Genomic DNA, 13444 nt, shown 5'->3' with positions numbered 1-13444 from the left:
ATCAGTCTGTGAGCAAACATCCCCCTTAGCTGTCCCCAGTGCCTAGCACGCTGTCTCAGTCAATCTCTGCTAAAAGAATGAATGAATCCCAAGAGAAGAAGGCACTTGTCCAAGGTCTCCGCGCAAGCCCCGGCCAGAGGAGCAGGAACCCAGCACTCTGAGTGGTCACGAGCCAGAAGCTGAGCCTGGCGGACAAGGCTTCTTCCTTAGGCAGTCCTTGCAGCAGAGTTCTTCATGTTGTTTAGGAAGAAGATGTTTTTGTTTTTGTTTTTTAAAGATTGGCACCTGAGCCAACAACTGTTGCCAATCTTTTTTTTTTTTTCCTGCTTTTTCTCCCCAAATCCCCCCAGCACACAGCTGTACATCCTGTAGTTGTGGTGTGTAGAACACTGCCCCAGCATGGCCTGATGAGCGGCGCTGTGTGCCTGCCCAAGATCCGAACCAGTGAAACCCTGGGCCACCGAAGCGGAGTGTGTGAACTTAACCACTAGGCCACGGGGCTGGCCCCAGGAAGAAGATGTTTTAATGATATTCCCTTGAACTAGAGAAACTGCAACATCTGAAGTACTTGCCGTTTTTTAGAGAGAGTGAAATTTGAAGCCTTTGATGATGATCTCAGTGATAAAAGCCATGCTCTGGATTTCCACTTGAGGCCAAAACTTGACCTGCTGTAAGTAGCTTTCCTTTGGACTGATTTCTGATTTGCTTTTCTGTTCAAACAAGGTGGCTAATCCATTTCTCTCATCACCAAGACGAAGGGACCCTGACATGGGCTTCAACCCTGAGGACATGGCCCGGCTGGTGGGACAAGCCCCTCTTTTAGAGTTGTTTGTAAGAAGCCCTCACCTTTCTCCTTTCCTTTCCAAATCGTTTCTTAATGAAAGTAACGTGTTCCTATCATTTAGCTTTGGGACTCTATTATAGAAACCTGGAGATTTACCACAAACGTGAGCCCTTTAGATATCAAGATTATTTCCTTTATTCTCTGATAGAAATATCCCAAACTCTTCTAATGCATAATGAAAGGTCACCCAGAACCGTGAGAGCACCAGGCTTCCTCTCCCTTGGAAGAAAGTGATAAAGCTCTTTATGGCCTTAGCACTTTGGTAGTGCCTGGGACACCACCCGGCCTCCAGCACCAACTCACTATAAAACTCAGGGGGATGGAAACAAATCCTCCAAGACCACAGGGAGATTAGCAGTGTAGGTGCTAAAAATGCTCAGTTCTTTGAAGTATGTAAACAACAGGCAGATATGGCAAAGGAAAATGTATAAAAAATCAGTCATGTGCAAAAATGATTTTGTGCAGCACTTCTATTCCTAGGTATATGCTCAAGAGAAATGAGAACATATGTCCACACAAAAAAGGTGTACAAGAATGTTCACAGCAGCACTATTCACAGTAGCAAAAAGGTGGAAACAACCCAATGCCCATCAACTGACGAATGGATAAATAAAACATGGTATATCCATACACCAGAATACATTCAGCCATAAAAGGGATGACATACTGATACATGCTACAATGTGGATGACTCCTGAAAACATTATACTAAGTGAAAGAAGCCAGACACAAAAGGACATATATTGTATGATTTCTTTTTTATGAAATGACCAGAATAGGCAAATCCATAGAGACAGCAAGTAGATCAGTGCTTGCCAAGAGCTTGCGGTGAGTGAGCGAGCAGGAGAGAATGCGGAGCGATTCCCAATGAGTGTGGAGTTTCTTTCTGGGGTGCTGAAAATGTTCTAAAATTGATTATGGTGATGGCTGCATAACTCTGAAAACACTAAAAACCAGTTAATCATACAATTCAAATGGGTGAATTGTATGATATGTGAATCTCAATAAATATGTTAAAAGATGTTAAGAGACATTAAAGGTTTTGTGTTTATAGCCTAAATACTACCTATACTTGTGTTGTCCTATTGGCCCCATGGCTATTTAGCACTTGCAATATGGCTAGGCCAAACTGAGATGTTCTATAAGATATACACTGGGTTTCAAAGACTTAATAAGGAAAAAAGAATGCAAAATATCTTAATATTTTTTGTATTACATGTTGAAATGACAATATTCTAGATACACTGAGTTAAAGAAAATACATTAGAATTAATTTTGCCAGTTTCTTTTTAATTTTGTTAATGTGGCTACTAGAATACACATGTGGTTTGGATTTATAGCTTGCGTTATATTTCCATTGAATAGTGCTGGTCTATACCATCCTTTTTTTAAAAAGAAGTTTTCTTTATTTTTAGTGGGTTTTTAAAAAACATTGCAAAATATACATTATGTTAAAATTTACCATATTAACCTTTACTTTTTATTTGGAAATTAATATACGTTCAGAGGAAGTTCACAAAAGTAGTACAGAGAGGTCCTGTGTACTTGTCACCCTATTTCTCCCAATGATAACATCTTGCCCAACTCTAGTACAATACTAAAACCAGGAAGCTGACATTGATACCATCCAATGAAATTTTTTTCGTGGAAGACCAGTCAACCCTTGGTGAGGAGAAATCTAGGCATGCAATAGGAAATAGTGTCTTGAAGTTGTTGATCCTCCACAAAATAAACAGTACTCCTGTTGGAACAATAAAAATTAAGTGGAAATTTCAATTTAGATTTCTGTTGTCTGCACAGAAACATTTTATAGAACTGCCAACGTGAAGAGAACTGCAGCCATGACATTCACATCTTGGGAGCAGGGTGCCTATTCCGCTCTCTCCCTGCTCCTAGCTGAAAGTGGGGGTGACCAACTGCCTGGGCACCCTGTGGCCTCCCAGATACAAGGTGCTTCTTTAGCTCACCAATAATACCAAGGGCTTCATTAAGCTGTCAGGCTTGAGAGTGGCTGAGCACACTCCACCAGGGAAAGTCAAAGTTACAAGGCTGCCTGGCTGATGGACAGCAGATAAAAGGCAGACACCTTTATCTTTTCCTTCTCGGGGAAAGAAATCATATCTGAAGATTTCAGGGGCCACTTTTAACGAACTGACTGTCACAAATAAGTGCATTTGGAGATCATGCTCTCCCTCCTCCTTTACCTCCCCACAACCATTTTGTGAACTTGTCTTATGGGCCCTCTAACTGTTCTCTTTTGTTTTCCTCTCTGTCCACACTTCCTGATGTTCTTACACAACTTTGGATGTGAACTACTATGTGGGGGATGAGTCCGTCAATCTTGGTTTTACTTACAACTTTGAGTGAGGTCCCTTCTCACCCACATGACAAGATGTTGATGCTCCCCCAGAGCTGGGGCCTGGGGATTCTCTCAGACAGTCCATGCTGGGGCCCACACTCCTTTGAAGGCTTGGCTTTGCCCCCTTCCCCAAGAACCTCTGATGTGCAGTTCACATAGGCACTTGCTCAAAGAAAACCTCAATCCCCACAAAGCACCTCTCTTGGTCACTAGCGCAGAATATCTCCACATGAGCACTGTCTCTAAGGGCTTGGAGGCAGCCAGTAGCCTCAACCCTGACCACCCTCCAGCCATGCTCCCAGGACCGCAAGGGTCACTGTATATGTATGTGACATGTCTCAAGACTGTGTCCATCCCATTCCTTCCTGGGGACTGGGGACAGGAAATAGTGGCATTGGGTTCATCAGCTCTCCAAAGGATAAGTTTATGTATTAATTGCTGCTGTAACAAATTATCACAAACTGGTGGCTTAAAGTAACACAAATTCTCTTACAGTTCTTGAGGTCAGAAGTCAAAAATCAGTTTCAGTGGGCTAAAGTCAAGGTGTCAGCAGGATTGGGTCCTTCTGGAGGCTCTGGGGGAAGAATCTGTTTCCTTATCTTTTCCAGTTTCTAGTGGTTGCCTGTATTCTTTGGCTTGTGGCCCCTTCCTCCATCTTCAAAAACACATCACTCCAATCTCTGCTCTGTCATCACATCTCCTGCTTCTCTTCTGTAGTCAAATTTCCCTCTGCCTTCCTCTTATACGGACACTTGTGATTACAATTAGGGCCCACCTGGAAAATCCAGGATCCTCTCCTCATCTTAAATCCTTAACCTGATTATCTCTGAAAAGTCCCTTCTGCCATGAAAGGGAACATTCACAGTTTCCAGGAATTAGGATGTGGACATCTTTGGGGGCCATTACTCAGCCTACCATTATTTTGTAGTTATGTTGAAAATAAAAACTTGAAAACTTTAACATATTTTACTGTAGAAAATGTGAAAAGATAGCTCTAGGCCCATCCTTACTCTACCAGCCACACTGAAGGGAGAGTACAAGGCAGCCCACAAAGGCCAAGTCAGAGACCAAGTACCAAGGAGTAACCAAGGGAGGTGGCGTGGAGGGGAGGGAGGGTGTGCTCTATGAGGTCTTTATTTCTAAGTCAGTTAAGTTCTTGGAATATGCTTTTCTTATAGATTATATTCTCAATATTGATTAGGTTTCCAGCTCTCACTACAAAATTAATTGACTCTGAAATCTCTCTATTAAGAAGGGTTGGAGGGAGGGATTCTGGGAACTCGGAGACCAGATACGCTTCCCCTCTGCTCCCAAATCCAATCTCTCTGCCTCTCTGAGATAGGCACGAAGCTGCTGAGGCAAGTAGAGCAGCTGGTGTGAGTGAGAGCCTTCTTCCTGGAGAGCATGCCGGGCCTGGAGACCAGCACTGAGGATTCTGCGATGAGTGTAGCTGCAGGAGGTCTGTGGACCCTGGTGATCTGGCTGACACTGGTCTTGTAAGTGAACTTTATCAGTCAAGGAGGAACTGGAAAGCAAGGCTGGCACTCCCTGTTCCTGAGGATGGGATCGTATGAGGGGACCTGGGAACAGGAAGACAGGCAGTTGCTGCCATTGCTAGCCCAGTGGTCTCCTGGGAGTAGGAGATCCTTCCCTTTTATCCTTATGGAAACGTGGCCATGTAGGGCACCCCAACAACCAGACCTGAACCCAGTGAGATGACCAAGAAAAACAACAACACGCTTAAGGGACTCTAGAAGCCAGAGAGAAGAAAACTGATCCAAATAGCTGCCTATAACATAAAGCTGCTGGGAGAGATGGACAAGTAGTATACAATAAAAGCAATTAGAGCGACTTGGAAAGAAACAACTAGTAAGCAATGAACAAATTTATGAAATTTATATACGTAGGGAAATAGGATGTCTTGATGGGAGAAATAGATATCCTTTTTCAAATAATGGTAACAAATGTATGCTTCTAATTATAAGCATCAGGCTACAGAAGGCAATCGTCAAGGGCATAGAGGAGTACAACAGAATTCACAAACTACTAAAAGAGGAAAAAAAGGAATGAATAGCTACTTCATAAAACCAACAAAAACAAAGAAAGGAAGAAGGGAAATAAACCAGAATTAATAATAGAATGAGATGGAAGGAATAAAATCAACCCTACCAGCCATTATATGAAACGTAAATGGATTATCTGGGATAGACAAAACAAAACAAAACAAAACACCTAAAACAAGAGTGATAAAGACTGAAAATCAAGGGATGAATTAAGATACACTAGGCACATTTGAGGGGGAAAACACATGTTTATATTAACATTAGACAAGGCAGAGTTGAGTCTAAAAGCACTAAATTGAAAAATGAGCAACATTTACAAAACACATATAGCAGTTGTAAACCTGTATGCACTAAATAAGACAGTAACTAAGTATACATGGATTAAACTATTAGAAATGTGAGGAGAAACTGATGAAAATAAAATTATAGTGGGGAACTTTGATAGTCCTCTTTCAAAACTGGATAGAGCCAGTCCATTTTAAGAGGGCAATGACATAGAAGAATTGAATAATACGATGAACAAACTAAGTACACATATATGCAACTCAAAGCATATATTTTTTAAAAACATGTCCATAAGATATTTACCAAAATAAGCATCCACAAAAATTGGTCAAGGACTTGGCCAAAGAAAATCTTAAATCTCAGGCTACTTTACTTTTTATTAGATTTTCAAATTAGCTGCCACAGAGTTGCCCATAGCTTTCTCTGACAGAATATCCTTAATATGTAATCATTAGAAATGAAGAATATTTAATGACCTAGAAAATATATTTTCAGTGGGAAAAAAAGGCAAGATATAAATCATAATTGAGATGCAATCATATGCCTTGGCCTCATAACTTTATCCCTAACTTATACCTCTATCTTCAAGGAATCATGGATCTACAATTGATAGATAGGATTTATCAGCAGATCCTAAATTCTAACCTGGTTTAACTGTACCCAGCTCTTGTGGCTTTCAGGACACCCCCACAGTGAAGAGAGAAGGCCTTTTTGCATCCTATCCCTTAACCCCCTGCCTGTGATGGATTAAGTTTGAGGATCACTTGTCTTACCTACTTAGCAATACTACCTATTTAGGAAAGTAACATTTACTGGGCATGTGTCAGCTTAGATGCTTTACTTAGTTTCTCACTTAATTTTTACAAAAACTCTACGCAATACATAAGACTCACATACATCTTATGGATGAGCAAAGAGAATCAGAGAAATTTAGTAACCTGCCTACATTTTCACAACTGGTAAATTAATTATGGCGCTGACATATGACATTCTAGGTCTTCTGACTCCAAAAGTGCATATAACCTTTAAAAAACCATATATATGTGTTTATTCACAACCAAGCTTTATTACTTTATTAGAGCTAAACAAGCATATCAACGGTCACAGCAAGGAAGGGAGGAAACAGGGCCAGCTCCTAGGCTGGAGATGAGCCTAGAAAGGTGGTTGGTGAGGGAAATGTAGGTCAGAGCAAAATCTATGACGTTTTTACTACAACACACTTCATCTGAAAAAGTGTTTTTCTAATTAATATCTTAGACGGAAACTTCATGTTATTCAAACAGAAGAGTCCTTCGGTCACTTAGGCTGGGCTACAAAAGGCTGAGAAAGATCGAGTTGTGATTTCCAAGTTTAATTTGTAGTTCCGCTTAAGGAGTACATCTTAGCCACAGTCATTTTCAGAAATGAGAGTTTAGGATATTAACTGAATGCTGAGCAAAGAAAATAACAAGCCATCCATCTCTCGGATCACATAAAGAACTTAGCTTTGTGAAGCTCCATGGGGAGCAACAAGCCACTTGCCCAGTGTTTTTGAGTTTATTCAGATTTTGCCAGAAAAGGAAGTTGGCTGAAGCAAAGGAGAACTACAACTCCCTATCTACGTTTAAGCTATCTGCAACTCTGCCAAAGCCGCAGAGGCGGCAGCAGCTGTGGTCTGATCCGAGCTCACGGGAAGCGAGTCTTGCTAAGGAAACGGCATGTTCCTTCCTGGGGCAGGGAAGCAAGTACTGCTGAGCTTCTACAGGACTGATGGCAGCACGAACCATGCCCGGATTAGACAGATGACAGGGGAGCTCACTTCCCTCCCTGAAGAGTCGTAGCAGTTGCTTGTTCTCTTGCCCCTAGGTTTTCTGGAGAAGTGGCCGGGACACACCCCGAGTCTGCTCTGGCAGGGTGTGTGCACGCCTGGGGAGACTGGGGACACTGAGGGGCCACTTGTCTCGAGGCTACCATTTCATGGGCTATGCCACTGTTTCACATATCTAGATGGCAGTTAGAAACGCAGGGCCTTTTTCTCTCATATTAAAAAACAATCACATCAGTGCAAGGTGATCTTTTTCTTCTCAGGCTTTCCAAACATTTATTTTCTAAAAAAAAGACATAATATTTTGCCTAACTCTAGGCAGCAGATTTCTGACAGCATCTGCTGTCTGACAGCAGTTGAAAGGACACGGCTATTCCTCAGAACAAGTGAACAGACTGGCACAAATTTAAATATATCACGCCCCCACCAGCACCTACGAAGACGACTTGAAATCCAGCCTCTATCTTCCAAACCTTGGCTGCCCACTGGCATCCCTTGGAGAGCTTTAGAATATTCTGATATTTGGGTCACACTTAAGAGATTATGATTTACTCGGTCTGGGGGGTGGCTTACATGTCAGAATTTTAAAAAACTGTGGTAAAATACATAACATAAAACTTACTATTTAAACCATTTTCAAGTGTACAATCCAGTGGCATTAATGACATTTGCAGTGTTGTACAACTATTTTCACTATCTACTTCCACAACTTTTCCATCACCCCATACCCACTAAGCTGTCACTCACCATTTCTCCTCCCTCCAGCCCCTGGTAACCTCTAATCTACTTTATGTCTCTATTGATTTCCCTATTCTGGATATTTCATATAAATGGAACCATACAAATATATGGCTTGTGTGTTGGACTTCTTCCACTTCGCACAAAGTTTTCAAGGCTCATCCAGCTTGTAGCATATATCACTACTTTATTAATTTTACGGTTCAATTCCACGGTGTGGATATACCACATTTTGTTTTATCTATTCTTCAGTTGAAGGGCATTTGGGTTGTTTCTACCTTTTAGCTATTGTGAATAGTGCTGCTATTTGTGTACAAGTTTTTGTTTGAAAACCTGTTTCAATTCTTTTGAAGTAGAATTTCTGGGTCATATGTTAATTTTATAATTAAGTTATTTAGGAACTGCCAAACTGTTTCCACACAAGTCAGGATTTTTAAAAGCTCCGCAGGTGCGTCTAACATCCAGCTGAAGTTAAGAATCTATTGAGTTAAGATCTACCTAATTTTTATACAAGATAAGTGATAAAGATGAAATCAGCAAAAATAGATACAAGGACTTACTTCTTCAGCAAACAAATTTCAAGAAAAAACAAAAGGGGCTGGCCCCGTGGCTGTGTGGTTAAGTTCGCGTGCTCCGCTTCCGCGGCCCAGGGTTTTGCTGGTTCGGATCCTGGGCGCGGACATGGCACCGCTCATCAGGCCATGCTGAGGCGGTGTCCCACATGCCACAACTAGAAGGACCCACAACTAAAATATACAACTACGTACTGGGGGGATTTGGGGAGAAAAAGCAGGGAAAAAAAAAACCAGATTGGCAACAACAGTTGTTAGCTCAGGTGCCAATCTTTAAGAAGAAAAAACAAGAGTGAGCAAAAAAAAAAGATATATAGGCAGAACTTACAGATTAGAAGAAATTCAAGAGATACATTATCCAGAACCTTATTTGGATCCTAACTCAAAGACACACACACACACACAGAGTGTAAAAAATTATATTTATGAGACAATTTAAAATTTAAACTGTATATTTCATGATATTAAAGATTACTGTTATTTTGTTAGGTATGATAATGGTGTTTTAGTTATGTTTTAAAAAAGAATCTATCTTGTCAGATATATACTAAAATTGTTTCATATGAAATATAAATTTTCTCAAAATAATATGAGAGGGAATGGCTGGGCATATAGATATAATATCATTAGCCACGAGTATATAATTATTAAAGGTGTGTAATGGGTATATTATACTACTCTGTCTACATTTGTATATATTCATATCTTTCTATAATAAAAAGTTAAAAAAACAAGTTGGTACAGCCATTATGGAAAACAGTATAGAAATTCCTCAAAAATTAAAAATAGAATTACCCTATGATCCAGTAATCCCACTTCTGGGTACATATCCAAAGGCACTGAAATCACTATCTTGGAGAGATATCTGCATTCCCATGTTCATTGCAGCATTATTCATAACAGCCAAGATATGAAAACAACCTAAGTGTCTATCAACAGACGAAGGGATAAAGAAAATGTTTTTTTTGTATATATACGTGTGTGTGCATACAGATATTCATTGAATGGAGTATTATTCAGCTGTAAAAAGGAGGAAATCCTGCCATTTGCAAAAGCATGAATGAAGCTGGAGGACATTATGCTGAGTGAAATAAGCCAGACACAGAAAGACAAATACTGCAGGATCTCAGGAAAAAGGTAGAACTCATAGTGACAGAGAGAAGAATGGTGGTTACCAGAGGCTGGGGCTGGGGGCAATGGGGGAGATATTGGTTAAAGGGCACAAAATTGAACTTATAAGATGAGTAAGTTCTGGAGACCTAATGCACAGTATGGTGACTATAGTTAATAGTAATAATAATAATATACTTTATACTTGAAATTTGCTGAGAGAGCAGATCTCAAGTGTTCTCACCACAGCACAAAAAAGGTAACTATGTGATGTAATGGACATTTTAATTAGCTTGATTGTGGTAATCATTTCAAAATTTATATATATATATCAAAACATCATGTCATACACTTAAATATATACAATTTTTATTTGTCGATCAAACTGGGGGGGAAAAAAGTTAAAAAACAAACAAAAAGTCCCAGCCATTGCAAACTAACATACAGGGAAGAAGGTAACCAAATGTCTATTTAAGAAACCACATTTATTACTTTTTTATTAATATGAATAAATATTATTACATTTATCCCCTATTCTCCTTCCTTTCCCTAGCTAACGACATTTCTTGGGCCTATGAACTGAGCGCGGATTCACTCCAGGTGTGGTTTTTATGGTAGTAGAATGAGCTCCCCAGGTGCGGTTCACTCTAGATGCCTTAGGCCCTGTTTCCTTCAAAGACAAGGATTTTCTTTTAAGTTTTCCTGCTGAATCCACTCAAAAAAGCTTTTCAGCTCTAGAATTAGAAATAAATCTAATACTGTTTTTTATTGTGGTAAAATATACATAACATTTGCCAATTTAACCACATTTAAGTATACAGTTCAATGGCATTAAGTACATTTGCATTGTTGTGCAATCATGACCATATCCATCCCAACTTTTTAATCTTCCCACACTGAAACTCTGTACCTATTAAACACTAACTCCCTACTCCCCCCTCCCCTGGCAGCCACCATTCTACTTTCTATAAGGACCTCATATAAGTGGAATCATACAATATTTGTCCTTTTGTGCCTGGCTTATTTCACTGAACATACTGTCTTCAAGGTTCATTCATGCTGTAGCATGTGTCAGAATTTTTTTCCTTTAAAGACTAAATAATATGCCATTGTATGGATATACCATTTTGTTTATCCATCATCTGTTGATGGACAATTGGGTTGCTTCCACCTTTTGGCTGTTGTGAATAATGGTATGAACACTGGTGTACAAATATCTGTTTGAGTGCCTGCTTTCAGTTCTCTTGGGCATATATATACTCAGAAGAGGAACTGCTAGTTCATATGGTAATTCTATTCAAGACTTTTTAAACCAAGTCAATATTCTTCTAACTAATAACTTGCCCAGTTTCCTGTTGCCTTTTAGAATGGGCCAGGCTGGAGGTGGAGAAGTAGAAGGCAGGAGTTCAGGTTCTAACCACAGCCTCTTCTAACAGCATGCTAAACTGTCCCACGAAAATGACACCTGTGGGAAGACTGGTTAGATTTCCTTCATTTCTTCTTGTAGAGAGTTATGCATAGAAAGAGCTCTGGTTTCTTCCTAGCACCTCTTCTTCCGAATAACTTTATGAAGACATAATTCATATACCATAAAATCTATCCATTTTAAAGTGTAAAATTCAATGGTTTTTAGTACGACCAAAGTTGTGCATCCATCACCACAAACAGTTTTCATTAGCTCCAAAAGAAACTCTGTACCTATTAGTTGTCACCTTCTAAACCTCCCATCCTTCCCAGCCTCTAGCAACTACTAATCTTCTTTCTGTCTCCATGGATTTGTCTATTCTGTTCATTTCATAAAAATAGAGTCATACAATATATGTCTTTTTGTGTCTGGCTTCTTTCACTTAGAATAATGTTTTCAGGGGTCATCCACATTGCAGCATGTATCAGTACTTCATTCCTTTTTAAGGCCAAATATATTCCATTGTATGGATTTACCATGTTTTATTTATCCATTCATCTGCTGGTGAGCATTAAGTTGTTTCCACTTTTTGGCTATTGTGAATAGTGCTGCTATGAACATTCTTATACACCTTTTGTGTGTGGATATATGTTTTCATTTCTCTTGGGTATACACCTAGAGGTGGAAGTGATGCATCATACTGGTGCTTCTTTTACACCCAATATAGAAGTGTTGCCTTCAGGATCTGTCAGGAGAGTACCAGACCAGCAGACACCAGACTCCTAGGGTTGGCTCCATTCAGAGAGAGCCTTAAAAGCTGTTCAAGTTTGTTGTTTGTAATTTTGCAATCTTGCCATGTTCATACTGAGTGTCTTCACTGAGTTCCTTCTTTTATAAACTCTAGTGTCCTTTAAGTATTGACTTTGCTACATGGCTGCTGGTATTCCTCTGTATGTCCACCTGTATTTAAAAACATTTTCCCTGGATGCACATTTTAATATTCTGCATCTAATGTCCTGTTACTCTATTTGTATAATGAAAACTACTCACTTGTTTGTTGACCTACTGTCAAAAAAGACAGAATTCCTGCTCTTTTCTAGGTATCTCCATTCTAGTCATAAACTGGAGTAAGAGTTGATACGCTTTGTCCTTGCAGGTTGCCTGGGGACCACCAACCAAATTACCTTCATCAGAGTATATTTTTGAGGGAAGATAGGGAGCATTCCTCCTGCAGTTTTGCAAATTCCAGCTTCTATTTTGCTTCTCCTTCTAGCATCAAATTACATAAGAGGCTCTGAATTCACATCAGTTGCAGAAAACAGGCACGTCTTCTGTCAAATATCTTACCTCTTCCAACTGTGCTACTCACACACCTTGAGGTGGTACAGACTTAATTTTGCCTTTGGTCAAAATTTATTGGGAATGGTAGTGGCCTCAGAAGTTACAAAGAGAAAAGCAATTGTGCTGTCTTCTAGGAGTTTAAAAAAGATTCCAAACAAGACTAACGGTAGATAAGGGGCTTTGAGAAGGTATCATGAAAGTAAGTTTCATGAGGACAAAAGAAAAATTTCTGCCAAAACTTTAAATATAGAAAAACTGATATTAAGCAGTTTTCCCTCAGTTGAAGAATTCTGAATCAGTAGCAAGTAAGTTGAGTGTTATTTGTGATTTCTAGACCATGTCACAGAAAATCTTATATATTATGACATTTGTTTATTACATAAGGAACCCTTACACATTCCCCGCTCAAAACCCAAGAAAACACCAAGATGCAACAGAAAATATACCTGGGGACAGACATGACTTTGGACTTAAGACTAGGGGTAAAAAAAAAGTGAAAAAAGTAAAAGAAAGTTAAGAATTAAAGTTAAGAGAGATGAAAAGTTCTTTGGGATTTTAAGTAGAAGCAAGTGCTAGAGATCTTTGAGAAAAGTTAAAAGCTGAAAATGAGATTAATCCTTTAGACACAGAAATTTTGGTCTTCACAATCATTTTAATACTTTAAAGTCTTAACACAAAAGTCTTTTGACAATCAGAGAAGGGCTTCAGAGTGGTTGCTACAGATAAAGCCTGAGAGAGCTTAATTCCAAAAGAAGAATATTAATGTTCACTGAGTACTTACTAAGTTCCAGGCACGGGGCACTTTACACACGTAACTGAATGTACCCTTGCTGACATTTTTAGTAAATAGGCATTAAAATCTGTGTTGTAGGGACGAGAGGCCTGAAGAGGGTAAGCAGCCTATTCTAAATAAAGAGCTGGTG

The 13444-nt window shown here is 39.5% G+C and overlaps 2 protein-coding genes across 7 annotated transcripts in view; one reads left to right on the top strand and one right to left on the bottom strand.

Moving 5' to 3' along the window:
- LYRM4 (LYR motif containing 4) overlaps positions 1 to 13444 on the bottom strand; it is a 162730-nt gene that overhangs the window by 13895 nt on the left and 135391 nt on the right. The window lies entirely within an intron of this gene.
- Positions 1 to 13444, top strand: part of PPP1R3G (protein phosphatase 1 regulatory subunit 3G) — a 155800-nt gene that overhangs the window by 35925 nt on the left and 106431 nt on the right. Inside the window, exon 2 of one of the 6 annotated variants that reach the window (XM_046639993.1) lies at positions 351 to 524. The exons of the other annotated variants lie outside the window; for them this stretch is intronic. The gene's annotated coding sequence lies outside the window, so the exon portion shown is untranslated. Of the gene's footprint in view, positions 1 to 350; positions 525 to 13444 lie in introns of those variants that run through there. 6 annotated transcript variants of the gene reach the window in all.

Source organism: Equus quagga, chromosome 15 (assembly GCF_021613505.1).
Source record: "Equus quagga isolate Etosha38 chromosome 15, UCLA_HA_Equagga_1.0, whole genome shotgun sequence".
Classification (NCBI taxonomy): domain Eukaryota; kingdom Metazoa; phylum Chordata; class Mammalia; order Perissodactyla; family Equidae; genus Equus; species Equus quagga.
This window is presented reverse-complemented; position numbering and strand designations above follow the sequence as displayed.